Source organism: Parasteatoda tepidariorum, chromosome 3, assembly GCF_043381705.1.
Source record: "Parasteatoda tepidariorum isolate YZ-2023 chromosome 3, CAS_Ptep_4.0, whole genome shotgun sequence".
Lineage (NCBI taxonomy): Eukaryota > Metazoa > Arthropoda > Arachnida > Araneae > Theridiidae > Parasteatoda > Parasteatoda tepidariorum.
The window spans coordinates 70,497,244-70,512,542 of record NC_092206.1 but is presented as its reverse complement, the minus strand read 5'-3'; the positions used below and the strand labels follow the sequence as shown (position 1 = coordinate 70,512,542).

Below are 15,299 nucleotides of genomic sequence, written 5' to 3'. Positions count from 1 at the left end.
GGCAAAAAATGTTCTTTACTGTAAACATAACGGTTAATTGGATGGATAAACTACTGCCGGTTATTTTACCATTACTTTAGTGTAATTCCAACCGTGTGCATGAAGCCCTCATTACCTCTTAACTATTAGTTCTATCAAAACAATAATAATTCTATTATCTTCATTCGATTCAGCATAAAAAAACATCAAAACGACACCAAACTTCTCCAAATAGCAAGACTTATATCCTCTTATCCCTGTCCTCACTTCATCATAACTTTCTGAGAAAAAATATAAAGTAACCCAATAACTCGAAATTATGTTCATATCATGTACTTACAAAAGTGAAGAATTTATTGTTTTTACGGAAAACTATGATTAATATTTATAATATATCGCTTCACTATTTTAACTACGTCAAAGTAATTTCATGCTGATAACAAAAATCGCATTTAATTAGATATTTAGAAAATAAAAAGCAATATTCACATATAAAAATAAATATATAAGATCGTGAATTTCATTAATGTTTTCGTTTCTTTCATATTTGCAACTTATATATCTGTTATATAAGCCAAGAGATCGAAATTCTAAAAATAATGGAGTAATACTATGAATAAAATAAAATTATGTACCCTTGCTCTAATCTATGTATCAACAACTCGTCGCTGATAGTGATACAACTATTGATATGACTTTAGCATGTATCATGTTAATTAGAGTTAAAATCTATTACACATATTTAAGTTTATTTAAGATTTTAATGATTAAAATTTTCTTGATTACAGTATTCAAAATTCTAGAATATAAGTGGGGGAGAAAAATTACGATCACTCACCAGGGCGTCATGTCTCCATCGAATCAACCTTCGTACTCCAAGGCAACGCTTCAACTGATTCCTTAAAGGATGCAACCCCTACAGCAAGAGGGAACTTCGCCATATTCACCCTTTGACTCACTTTATGGATGTTTTTGGCGCACTTATTATTTTGGGACTCCTTGCTCTGCATCATCTTTCCCCCGCCACAGACAAGGGATTACCGAGAAATTCATTGACGCACGTGGTGAGGAACCTAGTTCTTTAAAAGTGAAAAAATTTAATTAGTGCCCAAGGCAAAAGTCCACGAGTTCAAGAAGTTACAATCCTTGAAAACATCTTCTGGCACTGGAAACAATGTCGAGCTGGATCTCGCAAGCTAATGTCTAAGCTTTTGCTTCGTCTCTTGTATTCAGATGTATCCTGCTGAATACTTTCGGAGGAAGTGGTGAAGCATGTATACTGGGTGGAGCATGTATTTGAGATGCAGCTGTTTTTGGCAACGAAGGTGGTTGTGGAGGAATCCTACCAAATGATAAAACTGGAGGAGCAGGGAAATCCAGTTGAAGGATAGGTGGAGGAACCATGTGAGTGGGAACAGGCATTGTGGCACCAACAGTACGTGGAGCCTCAGAAAACAGTTGAGTACGATCAGCAAACACTTCATGAGAACGATCAGCAAACACTTCATGGGAACGATCACCAAACAGTTCATGGGGACGATCAGCAAACACTTCATGGGAACGATCAGCAAACACTTCATGGGAACGATCAGCAAACACTTTATGGGGACGATCACCAAACAGTTAATGGGGACGATCAGCAAACACTACTTGAGAGCAATCAGCAAACACTTCATGGAAACGATCAGCAAGCACTTCATGACGCAGTAGCTTTGAAGCCAAGACTTCACCTCAATTGTGCAAGCAGGCAGTCATTCTATTTGTCTGTCTTTTTCTTTTCCGACATCACTAAACTCTAAATCTCTGAATGCAAATATAAGTAACACCAATAGCTTTGTATCTAAAAATAGCAGTTTATCCAATTTGACCAATAAATAGCCTGGGGCTAAAGGCCCCCGATGAGTATCCTAGTTTTCCCCCATAATTCAAATGATTATATTATATAACTTTATTATTTGAACTAATTTGAAATAAATTCAAACACTTGATCAGGGTGTTAGAACCAATTTACAAATTAACCTTAAGTAAGAAATAAATTATTTCATTACAACTTTTCCAGGTGATCAGANAGTTCATGGGGACGATCAGATAAATAATAAATTATAAATTTATAATTATTCACTAAAATAATAAATTTATTTTAGTGAACTAAAAAAAAGAGTATTTTACAAGCATTTATAAACATTGAAATATTTTATTTAGAATTTATTTATCATTTGTATTTAATTCTTACTGTGACGTAAATTATATTTACCAACCGGTTCATTTGTCTCTTTGAAATTTGCCTGCAGGTGTGCAATGTTTTTAGGAGTAAAATGAAAGTAATTATATCTTCGAATATACGGTGCCAATCTGTTTACGTGACAATTAAAAACTTTTCAATTATTTTCGACACTTCTCGATAATTCACTTTTCACTCGATAATTCACTTTAGAAAAACACTCTATTATGCGATATGGCCATTCAAATTTTTTTAGTAATTTATTCGACAAACCTGACTTTTTTTAAATTTGGAGTTCTTACAAAACAGAGGAAACCTATTGGATAATTAAATTTTTCAATATTTTTCCCGATCTCACTTCTCCCAATATTTTTCTCTTCTTGAGTTTTCAAATTTTCTAAGACTTTTGAAAAAATTTCGTCTAAGGACCGAATTAATTTAGATTATATGAGCACTACGTCTGGATCATATTCTGATTGGGATTGAAATTCTTCACCCTCACCCAAACTGTAGGGCAATCTAGTGTCTCTAAGGTGTTCTATAAAAGATGTAGAAGCTTGTGTGCTTTCGTTAATTGCCAACATAGTTTGTGAAAGTTGCTTGTCCCATTCGTTATTTTCATTGCAAATTGTTGCCAAAATATTTGCAATTGATTGGTTTGGTTTTTATATTCTACCGTTAGCCCAAGGTGCATACTTTGAAGTATGAATTTTCTCGATACCTTGGATCTTACAAAACTCAGTAAATTCATTTCCTGAAAAATATTTGGCGTTGTCGGTTACTGTAATTTTAAGACAACCCCTGTGAACTATATAATTATCAAAAAATGCTTTTGAAATGGTTTCGGATTTTATGTCTGGTAAAACTGCTAAATGTATGTATTTAGAAAATGCATCAATCATTGAGAAAACATATTTGTTCCCCGATGTGGTAACTTTCAATGGTCCAAAAATATCAGCGTGGCAACGCTCTGAGGGATATGTACTTTGTTCGACTATCTGCGTCGGGGTTGATTGCATTTTAAAAACACTACGTCTGGATAAACAAGTGTAAAAGTGTGAACGTGAGCATTAATTATATTCTTATTATATATTTAGTATTCCATGTTTTGGCAACAGCAGTTCTTGTGTACGATATAGATTTTGAGTTTTTAGAATAACGGTGTGTGTAAATTTTAATAAAGTATTGTTTTGTTTTTCTTTTAAAAGTTGTTTCTTACACAAGGAATACAGGAATTTACAAAATTTTTCGTATCTTTATACATTTTATCCCAAAAAAAATTTCAGTTAATCTATTGCAGGTTTTAAAAAATCTGAGATGACTTCCTATCTCTGAATGGACTGATTCTAATACTTTAGGTTTTAAGGAATTGGGTACACAGATTTGCTTTTTAACATCTTTTCTTGGAGATTTACTGTTCCGTTTGGACAAATGAATTAACACTCCATTTTCATCTAACAAATAATTTGGATATTCAGAATTGTTATTTCCTTTTAGTTTATCAATAATTTTCTTCAATTTAGGATCTTGACTTTGCAAATTAACTAGTTCTGATTTTTCTGGAAAAACAATTGTTAAGTTATTGACATATCGTGATAAATGGTCAGCGACCACATTGAGTTTGCCTTTGATATAAATTATTTTGTAATTAAATTCTTCCAGAGCTAGTTTCCACCTCAAAATTTTAGACGAGGGATTCTTATTGGATAAAAAACCTTCGAGAGGTTTGTGATCAGTGTCAACATTAAATTTTCTACCTATTAAGAATGCTCTAAAAAAATATTAATGATGAATAGATAGCGAAAAATTCTAATACCGTAGCACTATATTTAGCTTGAGAAGGATTTAATTTCTTTGAGTAAAAATAAAGAGGCTTAACCTCCCCATTTGGATATTTTTTGTTCGAGTACTGCACCGATCTTTGAAGAACTGGCATTTGTTGTTAATTGTAATTCGGCTTCCGGGTCAGGTAGGGCTAAAACAGGTGGGCTCAAAATTGTATTTTTTACATCGTCGAAAGCGTTTTGTGTTTCATCATTCCAAACAAAGAGTACATCTTTACGGAGTAAGTTAGTGAGATGTAAAGCACGTTTTGAAAAATTCTTCATATATCGACGATAAATCCAGCTAACCCCAAGAACGATTTAATCTGATTTTGATCTTTAGGAACTTGAAATTCATTTATTTTAACTGTTTTATCGCGGTCTATTGACAACCCTTGAGGTGTTAAGACAAACCCAAAAAATTTACGCGTCCTCACATACTATTACTTTCAATACTGCCAGTTTATCGTTATCATTCCAATTATTGATGCGTCCTACTTCTTCTATTTTTTTAAATAAAACTATGAATTGAATCTTCCTTTCCTTTAAATTTTGGGATTAACTCTATGAAATGTTTCGTAATCCTTGTTCCGCACCCGCGTCGTACGGCTCCGGTTGCCGCCTACCTGCTCTATTTCTGTTCATAATCATTCAAAATTTAAACAAATTATATGAAATAAATATTTCCTTAACTTTTATAAAATACATAAAATATTCCTATCATACATATTTGACCTGCAAGCATTTAAAACAAGAAAATGAAATCGCGTACATACAATTTTCAGCACGTGCATAATTAAATATAAGTTTTTTTTAAGCATATTAATTCAAAAAATTTTAAAATATATCTAAAACTAAAATATATCTAAATATAAATAAATGAATTTTAAAAAAACACTGCGTGCATAAAACTTAAAATTTAAGCTGGGTGAATTAAGATTAGAAAAATAATGCGTTATACACCTTACCCGCGTGGTAAGGTGTATCGGCACCATTGATACAACTATTGATATGACTTTAGTATGTATCATGTTAATTAGAGTTAAAATCTATTACACATATTAAAGTTAATTTAAGATTTTAATGATTAAAATTCTCTTGATTACAATATTCAAAATTTCAGAACATAAGTGGGGGAGAAACTACGATCTCTCACCAGGGCATCATGTCTCCATCGAATCAACCTTCGTACTCCAAGGCAACGCTTCAACTGATTCCTAAAAGGATGCAACCCCTACAGCAAGAGGGAACTTCGCCAAACTCACCCTTTGGCTCAGCAAGAGGGAACTTCGCCAAACTCACCCTTTGGCTCACTTTATCGATGTTTTTGGCGCACTTACTATTTAGGGACTCCTTGCTCTGCATCAATATGTTAACAAGAATAAATAGTAGTTTGCGCTCTGCAACAAATTAAAGATTCTGCAAACTTTTTACTTATCAGTAAACTGAATCACTTGTTTTTTGTTTACCCCGATTAAACGGTTCGTTTGTATTTTTTATCAATTTCGTTCCTTTCCTATCTCCTTTCTTCAACCCCATCGATGAAATGACCCAAAAAATTACATAGTCGACGAAATCAGCGAATCCGCAAAACTACCCAGTACACTAAGAAAAAAAAATTACAAAATAGCCCTGTTGACAAAAGGACTCATTATGCTCAGTTATCATCTGAGGATAATTTAGGTCTCCGTTATACGCTTACCATCTAATTGTCAGTTTATTAAAAAATGAATTAAAAATGCAATTTCCTGTTCTTAAATTATTTCTGTATCCAACAATATCAGATTGCTTCCGCCGATTTATTAATTCAGTTTATTTTCCCCCTTGTTTATCTCTTACTTTACTTGCTCTATAAAGATTTATTCAAAGTAGTTACTACAAGTGCCTTTACCATGCTAATCCATAAAAACCTGTTATAAAATTAAATCGAAACAATCAAACTCAAAAATAGATACACTGAAACTGCAACTTAAATACCGAATGTGCAGGTATTTCATTTCTGTAACGTGATGTACAGCAAAAAGAGTAGTATTTAAAATTTAAAAAGAAAATGCTTCCTCTTTGGCAATTGCAACATAGGATACTCATTTCGTTTTAGATTCAGTTTTAAAAATTTAGACAAGAAAAAAATTAACCAAATAATGAAGGAAAAGAAATGACGTAACCCGCAACCTAACAAACCCTAAAAATAGTTTCAGAATTGCACGTGACAATGAAATAGCCCTATCGGCGAAATGCTAGTTAATGAAATGTCACTGTCAACGAAACAACCCCGCCAGTGAAACAGCCCTGTCTTTAAATAGACTTATCGATGAAATTTACCTATCCACGAAATGACCCAGTCGATGAAACGACCCTGTCAACGAAATGACCCTGACGACGAAATGACCCAGTCGATGAAATGATCTGTCGAAGAAGTGGTGTTGAAGAAACGGCATGTCGATAAAATGAACCAGACCCGTTCATACGATAGAACTTATATTAAAACTTAAAGAGCATTGAAACAGCCTTAGCGGGTGGACGAGCCTCGTTTCCGTTCAGCACAAGTGACGGCATAACCAATCAGGGATCGTTTTTGATTGAATCACTTACTGGGGCCTTTTGGGGCAATTAAATGTTTAATAACTAAATAAATAAGCATTTGGAGGAAAAAACAATCAGATTTTTGGTTTCAGGAGAGAATTTCCAATAAGTTGGAATTGAAAGTGAGAAAAAATTAAGAGTTGCTGTAATTATCCATTTTAACTTACAAAATCTGAAATTAGAAATGAATCAGTTGAATGTTTCTTGAAAAACAGAAATTTAAAAATACAACTTTTTCTGAAATTTCCCTACTCCGAAACTATTCAGCCGATTTCATTCAAGTTTTGTATTTTTCATTAAATTTACAAAATTTGAAATGAACTAAAAATTTTATGCCTTAGAGTTCAAAAATTTTTCTACTATTATTGAATAAAATTGTGAAAATGAGCAATATTTTGAAAAATTATATTTAAATGAAACCTTCCTTGGATAAACCAATAAGCCACAATCATAAACAAGCGAGGTTTATGATTGTGTGAAAAATGCATTTGATCTGTTTAAATAGTCCCACTGATCTAGTGAAGAAAATAAAATTAAAATTATGAGACCTAATTTTTTGACAGCCAACTATTTTTTTAAACTATTGAGTAGAACCCCTCCCCTCTAATCTAAGAGCTAAGAATCCAAATAAGTAAAAAAAAAAGCATGTTTATTCAAGTACGTTTTTAGTCTGATTTCGTAACTAAAAATATCATCTGCATTGATTAACATATTAAAAGTGAACCTCTTGAATCACAAAAATTGTTATTTTGAGCGTGAAAATCTTTTAATGAGATCAAAAATTTCTTAACGTGTTTCCTTTTTTATTTTAACACACTTTAAACACCAAATTTTCCTTTATCAATCAAATAGGTTTTTTTCGCATAAATACAGTCTTACAAAGTACATAGTTTATTTTATTTTTTATTTTTCAGAAATTTATTATCAATACAAAATTGCGATGTATTGAAAAGAAATAATTTGTAGTAAAATATTATGCCGTCAAAAGAAATGTCTAGTGAACTCTACAATCTATAGAAATAATCTGCTATGTGAAAGAATATGTGTAGTTTCGGCGACTAAATAACAAAAAAATATCAGAAAAATATTGTCAATAGTTTAATTACATAGTATTATTGGCCTCTATTCATTTTCTGAGAAGCTAAGAAAAAAGCGACAGCAGCTTTTCACTAGTTGGAACCACGAATTTTTTATTCCTTTTTCTGATATACAACCAAAAGTGGGAGATAAGTAAAGCAAAATAATGAATTAACCATTTCCAAAGTTTCCAAAAAAAATCTTACTGTCTTATCTGAATCAAAATTGGAAATTAATTTTTGGAAAAGGACTAGCTCAATGTCTGCCATATAGCTCAAGCTGGTTATGACTTACAACTCTCTGTAATGGTAAATTACTGACTTCAAACGACACAGAGAATGACCATTAAAACCTATGCTAACCAATACTGACACCAATCCCACCAATATTGACACCAATGCGACCGTAACATTGGCACTAAAACTACCGTAGCATTGATATCAATGCTTAATTAAAATTGGTAAAATGTATTAACATAGTATTTCTGATGAAATTAAAAAGCAGCAGGCTTATATTGGAACGCCAGTGCATTCGATCAAAATTTGTGGAACAGTTTTGACAGGGCATTCATATAGTAGAAAATCAATCTCATTTGAAGAAAATCATGATGTTCATGGAAAAAAAATAAGCAAATAAAGTTATGGTAAAAACAGGAAATATGTCATGTAAAAGAATATTTCCGAAAACTCTCTAATTATATTTCTCAGACTAAATTTTACCCAAAGCCCTAAATCAGTGAAATTATGAATAAGTAATTACCTGGCAAAAGATATTAAGCTCATAAAGGAGAGTAAGAAAGAGAGGCTTATTTTAATATCGGAACTCACTGAAGGGCTCTGCATAATTATCTAATGAGCTGCAACTTGACAAGCTCTCCATTGAGCTCATAAAATATCGAAAGGATTGTAGCGAACAGTTAATAAATTCTTTAGTTCCTAAAACAAAATTTTATCGTGAAGAAAAAGCAATTAACCCTTGAAATTTGGCTAATATGCCAGGAAAAACATTAGTCAATTGAAAACCATTGATTATAAAAACTAATAAGAGAGTTCTGGAGAACTGCAACTACGTACACTGCTTGACAATTGCGAAGAAGTAGCAGATTTATGCAAAGTAGCGTTGCCGATAGCCCACCAATTACCGTAAAACTAAAGCACATAGGGCTTTATCTGTATAAAAGGCAGTTTATATAAGCTCTTCATTCATTCAAAAACTCATGCTGCTATGCGTTTAATTTAGATAACACCGTAAGTTGTTGAACTTAATTCTGTGAAATTGAAGGTGGTGTTGCAATAATTAAGTACAAACTTTCAGCGAGACATCACGTGAGTGTTCACGATCGTGAACGAGCAGTTGAATGATTTGCAGCTGGCTAAAGTGTAAATTGTGACCATAGTAATGGGAGTGTCAAAAAGTGTCACAACGCGATCAAAAAAGTCACTGAAGCTGGAAATGCTGTGTGAAGGCATGGCGGTGTTGGTAATAACATCACACCTGAAGAAGATTGATAGGCATCCCTAGTGGATGGTGAAGGAAAGATGATGCGGTTTTCATAAAAAAGGCGGCGTGTTGCTGCAGCTACGTATTCGGGGCTTTAGCCGACGTTCTAACGTCTAACGTTCTGAAATGGGAATGTAGCGGTTTCGTACCCAACTGTAACCTAAGATGTACCATTAAGCTGTCCATTTTTAATTTGTGGTACCTTTTTTACAACTTGACAAGCCGCTCTAAATCAGTCAGCCAATATGAGATCCTGAAGATCAGGATTCAATGACATTATGAGATTCATTCCTATAACCAGAAATTCTTTGCCAGTAACTCAAAAGTCTGGTTGTTTTGTAGAATTACAGAAATGTTTTAAGAAAGTTAAATTATTGGCCTGACTCATAATTTCTGAAAATATGCCATTCTAAGGAAAAGTCTGTCATGACACTACTTAGGATACGAACAATCGTTAACATAATTTTTGTTTAGATTTACACTTATTGTATTTCCAATCCCAAAATTTTGACTGCTACGCGAGGTTTTAATTTAATAATTTCATTTAGTTCCAAATTCAACGAATTGTGTTGTTTCTAAAAAAGACTCACTATGAAAAGCACCTACCTTAAAATAGTGGAAGCACATTTGCGATGATTAACACCAATTGGGTTTAAAATTTTATTTGCACGTGGTTTTAGAACTAAATATAGATTTTAATGATATTTATTCTTTTTTGGAACATACAAATATTTCGTATGTTTAAGATAAATGCTAATCATAATGTAATAAATTACCAGTCTTTAGCTTTTTGAAAAAAAATACATGTTATAAAATTGGAACAATGGTGTTAGGGTGTTCACATTCGGCCACTTAAAAAAGTTTGAACTGATATTTTCCTAAGAAGAATATATTTGCTAAAAGACTGAAAAAAATAATATGATATAAATCAAAACTAAAAAATAAATTCTTTTAACTTTTCTATGTCTAGAAGGTGTATCACATTTACTTAAAATCAATTTAATGCGTATTAAAAAGTTCTGTCACTGTTAGGAAGTAAAATAAACTTGAGAGTTATTGGTGAATATTTTATTAAAAATATTTAATTGATGTAATCATTAAAATAAAAATATAAAAGTGTAGGGAAAAACTTATTCATAGAAGAGTATTTTTAGAACTCTGTTTTAAATCCTTAAGGTGTCGAGGGAAAAACTTGCAATCAAAATATCCACCACTTTCTGACTAGCTAGAGATCTGGAAAGTCTGCAGGAGTCCAGTACTCGGCAAAAACGTAGTTTTCTATCATTTTATTACTGCTACAGGCAGAATTTGAATAGACTTTTTATTTTATTTTAAAACCGGTGTTGAGCAGCAGACCCAATTCTAAGTTAATAACTATCAATGTTCAACTCCATAGCCTTGTAATATGAACCCAACCTAGAAGACAAGGCAGCTTCAGAATCAAGTGTTGAGACAAACTAGTCTTAGTGGAAATTTTTTTTACTGAACTAACCATCATTTGTGTAGCATGATGAGTAAAACCACGAAAACTTCCCACGGTTAGCCCGCCGTCAAGGAGATTTTAACCCATGATCCATCCGCCACTGAGAATATTTTTAGTCAGCACTGTAATAACTGCAAGTCTGGAGCAGATTTCATATCAAGCAGACAATGCTGGAATTCGAACTTGGGTTTACTTCATTGGGATGCGAACGCTCCCTCCACTGACGGGGCTTTGTGTGGACATTTTGTCGCCAATAAAGCTTTATTTTCAAACAACATTTCGACCACTATGCGACTAACTACAACACAAGAGCACGTAAATTGCTGTTAGAGCTCCATGCTTGAAGACAATGTAGGTTTCAATCATTTGTTTACTGTTACAAGCAGAAGTCAGAATAGAATTTCAAAAAAATACTGTATGAATCTGCATTTTATACGCATTTTTCAAAGTATTCATTTCATGACTAAAATCTAACTCTAATTATCAATAAAAGTTTTTAAATTTATCATTAGTTTTGAAATTTATTATTTGTAAGTATCTTAAAAGTAGTTTTATCAACTCTCATCACTCATTTGGGGGAATTCTTAATTTTTTTTCTTTAGTATTACTATTTCAACTAATTTTTATCCCTGTAACCAAAACAACTAGAACAGAAATTCTATAAATAATATTTTCTAGCAAAAACAAAGCTATAAATAAACCACAAAAAAACCCCCACAAGATTCGACGTTTTGAGTACTCTGTTTTCTAATTCCTATTACATTTAATTAAAAAAAATGACTTTGAATTAATAACTTTCGTGACCTCAATGAACCAAATACTGTGAAATTTAGTCTAAATATTCAAAAAACTGTAAAAATTTCAGACTCTGCTGATCAGCTGAATGTAGCAATAAAACGAATAATCTCTTAATAACGCTATAATGTTACAAAATTTTAGAATTTTAAATTCATATCTTCTACTAATCCTCACTGAGGTTTGATTCAATCAATATTTTGTTGGAACACAGCCTTTCAATTCTGCCACCTCAATGGACCAAACAGAATATCGATGCCGTTGAAGCTACAGTGAAGATAAAGTTACAACTTTAAAAGTTGGTGCAATTGGTTTTGCTATTAAAAAGTTAGATTTTCAGAGCTATCCGATCGACAAAATCTTTTTTTTAGTTTTGGACGTCTTTAGTCAAACTTTTACAACTTTTGAGCAGAAGATAAGAAGATAAGCGGCAGAAGATAATAATTCAGACATAATGTTTCGGAAGATTCTTAACGCTGGAAGTAAACAACTCTTTTGCACTTTCTCTAAAAGATCTATGACACTTTGACTTTATTGAATCCAACCTAATGAATTACTTAGTGCCATTAAGCTACGAGTTTTAATTTAAAATAATTTCATTTCAAGTGTAAACAAAAATTTACCATATAGATCTTTTCCATATAGATGTGAAGATATTTTTCATTATCAAGATGGCTCTTGACTAATTTTAGGCAATTCCAAACTTGAAATTATCTATGGATATATTTTGTCGAAAAGGATCGATAGTGAAATGAAAGATTTTTTATAATAAAAGAACTGTTTATGATAATTGTTAAGAATAAATTGTTTTATTGTTACACTTTAAAGATGCATAAAAAAATATAGATTGTTTTAAAATTGTTGTTTGTTCAAAATTGATTGTTTGTTCAAAAAATATAGATTGTTGTAAAAATAAAGATTGTATAAATTTATATTGTTGATTTATATTAACAGTATAGGTATAATATTGGTATACCTTTGTTATCGAGAGGTCGTAAGCCGCACATGCGCCCTTCGCAATAATTTAACAAATCAATCCTAATTTACCATTTCATCCCCTAAACAAATTATTTTTGTAATTTCTGAAAAAATAAAATAAAAATGTTAGATATTTTGCATATAATTTAATAAAGTAGTCCACTGTCACTTTTTTTACGCCAATCTTAAAAGTATATATTGATTTATCTTAAAAGTATTTATCTTAAAAGATATCTTATATCTTAAAAGTATTTATTGATATTTTTAAAAAAAACTATCTGAGTCTGCTTGCTGCTCACTCTGCTCAACAATTCCCGTTTTTGGTCCTCAATTCATCATAGATCTCAATCAATAATAAAAAAATCATTTTATTTATGAAATATATAATTATAATATTTTTGATTTACAACATGTTGTTAATATATTAATTTTTACAAAATGAATGATTTATTTGATCTGAAAGGAAATCAATTATATTTAAAGAAAATTTTTTTTAAATTTAAGAATATTGAATGCGTGACAAAATAAAAAGCAATAAATAAGAAATAATTTTGCTGGTTAACAATATGTACAATTTTCAGCACACAATCGTTAAATTTTCTAAATTTTGAAAAATTTTGTATAGTAACCCAAGGCAAAAGAACGTAATATAACGTAATATAAAGTAAAGCAAAAAAAAAGAAGAAAATCTCGCGAAAATAACACTTAAAATTGAAATATCTTTTGAATAAAACGTGTCTTAAATTGATAACAAATGGCCCTTCCAACACGTCAAATTTCAATTCAGTTTCCGTGGCTTGCAAAGCGCCCCTGTGGCATATTTTACTACAAGTTTAACAGTTAATAATTCTCGAATTAGCTATCTAAGGTCAAATTATTTTATCATATTGTGCTTCCTGTACATTTTTCTATTCTTTTTCGGAATTCCAAATTTTTAAGTTTTGCTGAGCAGCAAAACAAAATCTAACGAAACTCGATACAACAACGACGCTTACGATTTTTTAATATGATGGAAGACTATGGCCCTGCACATATCGTTTGCCAGCTGCCCTGNATTTTATCATATTGTGCTTCCTGTACATTTTTCTATTCTTTTTCGGAATTCCAAATTTTTAAGTTTTGCTAAGCAGCAAAACAAAATCTAACGAAACTCGATACAACAACGAAGCTTACAATTTTTTAATATGATGGAAGACTATGGCCCTGCACATATCGTTTGCCAGCTGCCCTTGTATTCTCTTATTTTTAAATCTCATTTTTATATTATCCATTTATTTATGTCTATTCTTCCTCTTAAAAACCGAATTATAAAAAAAAAGAAAGAAACGAAGACATCATTTCGGTTTATAAAAACATATAACTATAAGAATTTTACGTAAGAACATATTATTAATACGCTTATCATATAACAAAATGGACGATTACTTGAATTTCGCATATGATCAATTCAATATGAAAAAAATATTAAAACTTAGGGATACATAATGTATGACACAATAAGAAATTATTTTACTTGTTAAGGACACATAACGATAACTAAACTCTCAATTTTACATTTTCTTACGTCATTTATTAATCTTTTTTTGTTCTTTTGATATCAAGTCAAGCACGAGCTTATAAATCGAAGATCTCGAAGGGAGATAAACTTTCATTATTTAAAGCAAACAAAGGGGGAAATCCCGAGAAAGCACTTAAAATTGCTTTTAAGTGCTTTCTGGATCGTGAAATTCAGTTTTTTTCCCCTTTATTTTTTATCTTTATTTTGTTATCAACTCCACTAGTATTGGAGCCATTAAATAATAGAGAAGCATATATTGTTGCACAGATATGACAAGTTTTAGTTATTTTTCTAGGTAAGTTCCAGGTTTGTTTTTCTACTTTTAATTTGATTGTAACTGGTTTGAGATTTTTTTCCAGAAAGAGGGGAGGAAAAGAGGATTCCAATTTCAAAACTTAGTTGCTGCATTTATATACAAGCTCTACAGCTGTCATGATAACTAAATTATAATGTAATTATTGAATGAAATTATTTTTTTATCATGCTAAAAAGTCATGCTCACTATAAAATTAAAATTAGCCATGAAGTAAATTATTAATTCAGAGATATAGCCTCTGCAATGCCTGTCAAAAGCCATTAATTTTTTTTATCTGATTAAGAGGTTGAAATATAATAATATAAGTGATTATCTTTAAACATATTTTGTACGATTTAAAAAATAGTGTGTAAATTTCATACTGATTATTTCATATTGAAAAATTTCAAATTGCATATTAAATACACATATAAATACTATTTCTTAGGAACATAAGTTATTAAATGGCATATAGGTTATTTTATTTAGAAATATAAATAATATTGTCTGGATATCATTTAAAATATATATATTAGAAAAAAATATGTATGTTAATTTTCATCTTTTTCTGTTTAGATGTAATACCTAGCTTCCTTTTTTATTCCCACGTTTATATAAACTTGCCTTCGTGTATGTCTGTCCGGGTGGAATTTTGCAATCGATTTTAAACTAACTTCCCGACTAGCCACAAACTTCAAATTTGGCGCATAGTTCAGAATTGGAAGACAATGCATGAAAATGAAGAGAAAAAAGACATACAAAGTAAAATAAAATTAAAATTTTAAAAAAAAATCATTTTCGAGAATGTCTTTTGTTGTCGATTCCATTATTTCAAATTAGTATTACATGTCAGGTGAAAAGATTTTTATTGTCGGAGTATTTTTATTGGCTGAAAAATCACGTGGTAGGATCCAGTTTTTCCTCATTCATTTCCAGATTGTTTTGGTTGTCATCAGCATAAAACTAATGAAAGTCGTAAAGGTATTGTTTTTCTATAAAGATTTTTG

General features: G+C 31.1%; 1 protein-coding gene and 1 long non-coding RNA gene across 2 annotated transcripts in view; one reads left to right on the top strand and one right to left on the bottom strand.

Moving 5' to 3' along the window:
• Positions 1 to 720: 720 nt before the first annotated feature.
• LOC139425161 (uncharacterized) lies at positions 721 to 5,497 on the bottom strand. Its single transcript, XR_011636434.1, has 2 exons — positions 5,180 to 5,497; positions 721 to 1,457 (listed from the first exon to the last, which is right to left on the bottom strand). It is a non-coding gene; the product is annotated as an uncharacterized lncRNA (long non-coding RNA).
• Positions 5,498 to 14,183: 8,686 nt separating this feature from the next.
• Positions 14,184 to 15,299, top strand: part of LOC107444022 (sulfotransferase ssu-1-like) — a 71,831-nt gene continuing 70,715 nt past the window's right edge. Inside the window, exon 1 of the mRNA XM_071178830.1 lies at positions 14,184 to 14,292. The gene's annotated coding sequence lies outside the window, so the exon portion shown is untranslated. The remainder of the gene's footprint in view (positions 14,293 to 15,299) is intronic.